This window comes from Carassius gibelio, chromosome B12, assembly GCF_023724105.1.
Source record: "Carassius gibelio isolate Cgi1373 ecotype wild population from Czech Republic chromosome B12, carGib1.2-hapl.c, whole genome shotgun sequence".
NCBI classification, from domain to species: domain Eukaryota; kingdom Metazoa; phylum Chordata; class Actinopteri; order Cypriniformes; family Cyprinidae; genus Carassius; species Carassius gibelio.
Genome location: NC_068407.1, coordinates 9,406,021 through 9,414,139, shown reverse-complemented (window position 1 = coordinate 9,414,139; position 8,119 = coordinate 9,406,021).

Genomic DNA, 8,119 nt, shown 5'->3' with positions numbered 1-8,119 from the left:
CGCCTGCGCTTCTGGATCATGTTTAGATATGTCTTCTTTTTTGACCTATGGAGTTTTAGCCGGCAACAGCGAATGGCACAGCGGGTTGTGTTCACCGACAATGTTTTCTGGAAGTATTCCTGAGCCCATGTTGTGATTTCCATTATAGTAGCATTCCTGTATGTGATGCAGTGCCGAAGATCACGGGCATCCAGTATGGTTTTCCAGCCTTGATCTTTACGCACAGAGATTGTTCCAAATTCTCTGAATCTTTGGATGATATTATGCATTGTAGATGATGATAACTGAGAAACTCCTTTCTGATATTGCTCCACTATTTTTTGCCGCAGCATTGGGGGAATTGATGATCCTCTGCCCATCTTGACTTCTGAGATACACTGCCAGTCTGAGAGGCTCTTTTTGTACCCAATCATGTTGCCAATTGAACTAATAAGTTGCAAATTGGTCCTCCAGCTGTTCCTTATATGTACATTTAACTTTTCCGGCCTCTTATTGCTACCTGTCCCAACATTTTTGGAATGTGTAGCTCTCATGAAATCCAAAATGAGCCAATATTTGACATGAAATTTCAAAATGTCTCACTTTCAACATTTGATATGTTAACTATATTCTATTGTGAATAAAAAATAAGTTTATGATATTTGTAAATTATTCCATTAATCTTTTTACTCACAATTTGTACAGTGTCCCAACTTTTTTGGAATCGGGTTTGTAGTTTTCACCTAGCTACTTATCCTTTTAAAGGTACAATTTATAAGATATTTGCAGTAAAATATCCAAAAACCACTAGGCTAGTGTTATATATTTTGTCCAGCTGATTGCTAACAATATCTCTAATGTTTTCAACTACTTGTAAATCATGAGAAAATTCCCATTCTAGACAGTGACACGGGGCAGTGCAGTCGCCTGTCAATGATGTCAGTTACCCTTTGGTACCGCCTTTACTGACGTATAAACCACATGACAACAGTGTCGTGGACAAATGCGGAAGTAGCTTTGCGACAAACTTTCACTTGTGTTTTACCCGACAGGTGAGTTGTTTTGATGCGTAACAGAAAACGTATGCTATTATAACGATCAACAAGATTAGTATTATGGGGCATACACGCCAAATGCAGGGCATCGCGTCTCTAGACCCGTGTGAGGACGCGTCTGATCCATAGTCTGATCGCGCCTTTGCATTGACTTTGTAATCTACTCGCGCAAATTGTTGTACTCGCGTTAAATCCATATTTATCTTTCCGTCCGATTGATGGCCGTCAGCAGTTGGGTAGAAAACAACAAATCCCATCATTCTATGCTCCTTCTTAGCGTCATCAAAACACGCAATTTTTATTGTTTTGATAGTGCACCCTCTAGTGGCAGGTCCTACAACCTGTACCTTAAAAATAAAAGTTAATACACTTAAAGTTTGTATGGATGGCAGAGCAAACATTCAAATCTGAGGTAAACCAAAACTAACAGACCACATCTGCAACTGTGAGAACAAACAAGACAGAAAAACACCAGCCCTGACAGAATAATGAATCTCTTCTTCAGAGATATTCAGTGGGAAAGGCTCATTCCTCTGACAAATTTCAAGAACGAGATGTTCAGCTCCACATATTTCACTTGTTTTATTTATTTCAGGGGATTTGTTTGATCATACCAGCTTTTTCTTCAACATGTTTGGAGGTGCTTGCAAAATGGCTTTTGCAGAAAGAACTCATTTTGAAGTCTTATTTGAATACAGGAATGTTCCACAGACGCATCGGCAAACAGGCGGAGGAAAAAATACAGAATCTGTCATCCACTGCAGACACCCAGCCAAACGGGTGTTATTCTACACTTCCAGATGTTCCCCTGTCTTCTCTTCTCCTCATCAACAGAAAATAAAATGCTGCTGAAATCCTGACCTGTTTCAAAAAGGCTGTCATTATTACCTGGCAACCTTGCAGGATTCTCTCTCGGCCCATGTGGTCATCTTCCTGTCCATATTTCACCAAAGATGGGGGGAGACAGGATGAGGAAGGGGGAAAAGAAAAGAGGGCAAGTGAAAGAGATGGAGAGGGAGAAAATGAAAGCAAGAGGAGGAGATGATAAGGGTAGGTGCATGCTGGGAGAAATGAAATGTTTTCAAAGTCAAATGACTGATCTACAGTCCTGACAGATGGGTTTAAATGTTTACAACCTGGTGAATGTGTTAAAGATATCGAGTTTCCCTGTTTAGGTAAGATTGGTTTGAATGTTTATACAGGATTATTATGCAGTAAAGGTATACGTGGATGTATGTTTCTGTGTACGATCAGAGGTTAAAGTCTAATTGGTTTTGAAAGTTCTGGAAAGAACAAGACATCACTGGTTTTCCATGGATTGTTCCCAATCACAGGTACAAATTAGTTGAGCTATATTATGTAAGGATGTCAGTGCAAATACTCTTTTTCTCTCACATGCTTTCTTCTTATTGCACTCAAACACACAAATATACTTTCAACATTGATGTTCTAGAAAAAATAATGTATAAATGATAATTGGATTATATTCACTAATTAATGCTCTTTTGTTGGTTTTGATTGCTTCTATTGTCATCATTTGTAAGTCGTTTTGGATTAAAGCGTCTGCTAAATGGCTAAAAGTAAATGTAAATATTCAGATTATGACAAGGAGCTCCATATGTGGTGTGCTATGTAGTACATTCTTTCCCTAATATATTGTTTAAACAACTAGCTAATCACACAATTACATTTTTTTAAGGTCATGTTAATTTTCTATTAACTTTTACTTTTAGATATTTTATAAGGCTATCCAAAATATGTAATCAACTTAAAATATATATATTTTTAATTCATTAATGATTTGAAAATTAATTTGATGAAAAAGAGACACATTTTTCTCCTTTCTTTAATCAACTTTTATTTTACAATACATTTTTAGGCTATATGCTCAATATCAATTTCACACCTGTTAGACATGGCAATAACATATTAACATCAAAACAGCACATGCAAGAATGTAGAGAGAAATTACAGTAGCCTATATCAGTTAATCTAAACTCTTTAAACTTTAGCTCGGTACTTTCATCCTATGATATTCTTACACTGTCTAAATATAAGTCATCATTAATAAACTTCAAGTGATTTTGACCATAGCATATTTCTAGCCACCTGATACATTCAAGTTTTATATAGAACTATTTAAATTAAAACACAAGGATATACATTTCTTGAGTATACTGCCATCTCATGTTGTCCTGCCATCTACTGGAGAATGTAAGCATACACCAGCAAAAGTACTAAAGAAGATATGTGTGTGTGTGTGTGTGTGTGTGTTTGTTTCTTCATTGGAACAGATTTTGAGAAATATAGCATTATGTCACATGCTTAACAGTTAACAATGGATCCTCTACTGTCAGAATAAGAATAAAAAAATCTGATAAAAACCGCAAAATAATCCACAATCTATGTACATGACTCCAGTCCATCAGTTATCATCTTATGAACTGAAAAAAATTGCCTGTGCTTCTGTCCAAAACAGTAGTTAGTTCACAATCCCTAATCCATAATAACGTAGTGAAATAGTTTCTTGTTGCACTCTTACATCAAAATCCATCAATTTATTTGAATGGAACTATTTTGGGCTATTTTCGCTTGGTGAGCACGTGATGGATGCTACACTTCTCCAGATCTGTTCTGATGAAGAAACAAACTATTATCTACATCTTGTACAGCTCGAGGATGAGGACTGTTTCAGAAATTTTTTATTTTTGGGTGAATTATTCCATTAATGCGATAATATATGCCGCACGCTAGTAAGGTGAACATAAAAGCCATGTCTGATGCTTAGTAGTTTAGTATAATACGTATATATATTAAAAAAAAATGGGTTTCCCATTTTTGGCCAATTTAATCCAAGACAGAACGTTCTCACAAAGCCCACATGGTGGCGCCTCTTACCACAACTATGGTGTTCGGAAACCCAAAGGTCAGTGCACTTACATTAATGGTGTGAGATTACAGTGATCTCAGTGCAAACCGACTCAGTCTAATAGTGTAGTATTGCTTCTGTATAAAAAACAACACATCGATACAATGCAATTAAAACACTCACTTTGGGTTGAACTAGTCTAATGAGATGAACCATAATGGATGTATAAAGTGAGCTTTATTCCTGCCTCCCCAAATGCACAGAAACTGACGTGTTTCTCTCTGTTTTATAAATATACTCAGCTCAACTGTATATAACGGAAGTCAGGTGCTTTACCGAAAACCCACAGAGCTGAGCTCATGTTTACCTCAACAGATAGGCCTCTGGGTTTATTTCATTTGATTCTGTTGCTGAGAGATAGAGCCATAAACCTTATCGAACACTTTTGCTGAATGACCCCATCTGTTCCAACTGACACCCAAAGAAATATAACTGTAAGAGTGAGAACGCTTGGGCCTGGAATGATGATGACGTGGGTACATAACTGTCCAATGTTTGCTCAATGACACAAGCCTATTTTGCCACCTTTGAGCATTACAGAGGCTGTATTGACTTTCACCATGGCAGTGGCAGGATGCTCAGTTATGGGTAACAGGAGATGCTCCTAACTCCCAGATTGCCCTCGGTTGAATGAGACATGATAGCCTCAATGAAAGACGATGTGCCCAGCTATTCTGTTCAGCGCATGCAGGGGTATCAAAGCTGAGATTAACCTTGGTATTTTGTCCTATGACACTGTAATATAAAAAAAAAAAAACACACAATAAATAAAATGAGACCAAAAGATTTGGCAAGCCTGTTTGTGAAGATACAACAGAATGTGGTATCTGAGTGTCCCGAGAAGCAGGGTCAATGTAGCTATACCTGAAGGTGAAATGAATCCTGCCACAGATATTCTCCCACGGACTGTGATGCTCTACACAAACAGGTTCTCCAAAGGGCTTAAATAACAAGCAGCGACGTGACTTGTTTTGAATCTACGGTGATTATGCAATAGCAAGTATAATTGAATAGCTAAATATACACACAGCCGGTCAGACCCACCCATTCACACTACAAACATCTTCGGCTGGAGGGTCAAAGGCATGACATTCCTTTTAATGTTGTCTAGATCTATTAATCATTCAAAATGATACATTTCCTCTATGATTAGCATGTTTTTCATTTCTAGATTCAAATTAGTTTTTAATATTATTGTCTTGCACGGTCAAGAAAGTAAATCATGATGAAGGAGAAAGAATAAAAGGCTTGTACAGGAAACCTTAAGTTGTTGTAATATTAATCTTATATTATATATACAAAAAAAAAAAAAAAGAATAACAAAAGTACCTCGGTGCTTATTAATACTTGGAAGTCATTTGTCTGTGCAACCAACTTGCAGAAACAAATCAATACAAAAATGTCAAATGAAAATAAATAAAATAAATAAAAATAACAAATAATAAAATAAACAACAATAAAAGATAATGGATTAATCAAGGCCGAAAGGCCTCTTAAAATGCATTTATTAATGATTACTATTATTTATTTAATGTTATTTTTTTAATTTGTTTTTAAATTTCTATGACAAGGTTACAGATTATAAATGTCACGTTGTAAAACTTCCTTAAATGTAATGATTTAATAATGAAACTTATAATTTGTGTTATTTTGTGAATTGTATGTTATGTTTTATTTTTTTGCAGTTTATGTTCTCATACTTGTTATGCTGCACAAAAATACAGCTCTTTTGTTTAAAAAAAAAAGCCTGACAAATTTATACATATATATATATATATATATATATATATATATATATATAAATTTAATTACTTTTTACTTGATGGTTACACCCAGGGGCGCTGCACAAGATCCTGGGCTCTATGCATAGGCAGTCCTAATATATATATATATATGAAAATATATATTCCAGACTTTTCAAGGGCCCTCTCTTCCTTTGGGGCCCTGGTAATCAGTACTGGTTTTACCCCCAGTCCGGCGCCCCTGGTTACAACCATGCAAAATGTTTAAACTTTTTTATTTTTACTGTATAAATGTTTCTCAAAGCCATACTAAACCAGCATGAACACAAGACCTGAGAACCATGAGCACAAGACCTGGCATGTGTTTTAAACTACACTTTTAAACTACTTTAAATAATATATATATATATATATATATATATATAGAGAGAGAGAGAGAGAGAGAGAGAGAGAGATTCAAACTTTATATTTTATTTTATTTTATTTTATTTTTGAAGCATCTTAAATAAAAGGCCATCAGTAATTTGCAGCTCATATAGGACAGAGCAGTTGAATGTAGCAGGTGCTGTGTTTAATATGCAATGGCTAAATACAGCAGACATCATATGTTCACTGCTATAACTCAACTGAATCATCACCTTCTGAACATCAGAGAGATCAGAGTCGGATGGCATGCACTTTGTTCCTCATTTAACCAAAGATGAATTTGGTTCCTTGCTCTGCAGGGCAAGGTTTAGCATCTGATACCATTCTTCGAAAATGTACACAGAGAGAAGTAGTCGCTGCTTTTTACGCCATGTAATGAGATTCCCAGCTAATCAGTGACTTTCCTGCGTTATCTCAGCCATCAGGACACTTGGGAGGATGTGTAACCGAGACAAGGGCTGATGTCATGGCTTGATGGATAAGGTGGAGTTGAAGGGAGGGTGATGGAGACCGTTTTGATGTTGTATACAACACTATTTGATACGCATCCCTCAATTACAATCAGATTATAGTGAAATTACATGGGGAAGTGGATGGACTTGTATATGAATAAAAAATGGGTGTATGTTAGTGTGTGCGTCCATCTTTCAGTGGCAGCTGTGATATCTGTAGAGTGAGGTTTCGGGAAGGTGAGAAAACATGATGGTATGCACTCATCTAATGATCTAAATTGAAGTAGATGAGCTTCTCTCACTCACTCTGAGTGGAGGTGTCTTTTACACTGGCCCTCTGTGCAGCATGAATGGAAAAATGAGCTCATGCCTTCAAATACCCCTGACTTCATTTACTGACATTAGACAGCAGTCTGAGATCAGTCACAGACTACCTGCTGCACTCCTGGCACAGAGGCCGATGCTTATTTCATTTAGCATTACGCTTAAGTGAAGCAATAGACCGTTTTTGTTTCTGTTAGGGAACAACAGGACTAAAGGACCACCTTCAAAAAAAAAAGTCATCCTTTTTCTAATACCAAAATGTTGATAAGAAAATGTTAAAGGAAAATGATGTTGTTGATTTGTAAATGTTAGAACTATATAATATGATTTAATGATAAGTATAATAATAATAATCAGTATAAATCAGTGAAATATAAAATTATTTTCTAATGAAGATAAATAACCACAAGATCAACCTTAGATTTTTGGCATGATGGCCTCATGCTTTTGGAACTTTCTGCAATATAAAATGGCACAAATGTTTTTTAGGAAATTATTTAGTTGAATTAAGTATTATTATGATTATTGCTATTATTTAATTATTAATATTAGAATTATATAATGTATTTAATCTGAAATGACAAACATTGATTGTGCTGGTAATACTACTACTAATAAATATCGATAATAATAACAACAGTAATTATTTATAATTAATTATTAAATTCTAGGCAACTATACTACCACTAATAGTACTACTTCTACTAATAAAGATAGTTTTGTTATTGCATGTGATTGACAATTTTACAATTCATAATTATAGTCATGTTTAAAGTACTGTGATATTTTTGTAGCTCTTTAGTGTTTTAATAGAAAAAAAATAATCAAAATATCATTTTCCCAGAGGCTTTTTGATCTAGAGGCTTATTATATGAATTATAAAGAGAAGTGATCAAATTCTTGATAAAATGAGCAGTAAAAAAATGCTTGGTTAAAAACAACCCAGAGCTGGGTGAAATATGGACAAACCCAGTTGGGTTAAATGTTTTTCATTAATGCTGATGCCTCTACTACTTATGTATCTGATTTTTAATTTACAGCTTATTTTGGGTTCATTTTAAACCAGCCATATAGCCATTTTTAAACTATAGTTGAGTTAAATAAAACTACCCATTAAACATTTAATCCAACCACTTGGTCAAAAAAACCTAGTTGCTGGGTTTGTCCATATTTCACCCAGTGCTGGGTTGTATTTAATCAAGCATTTTTTAG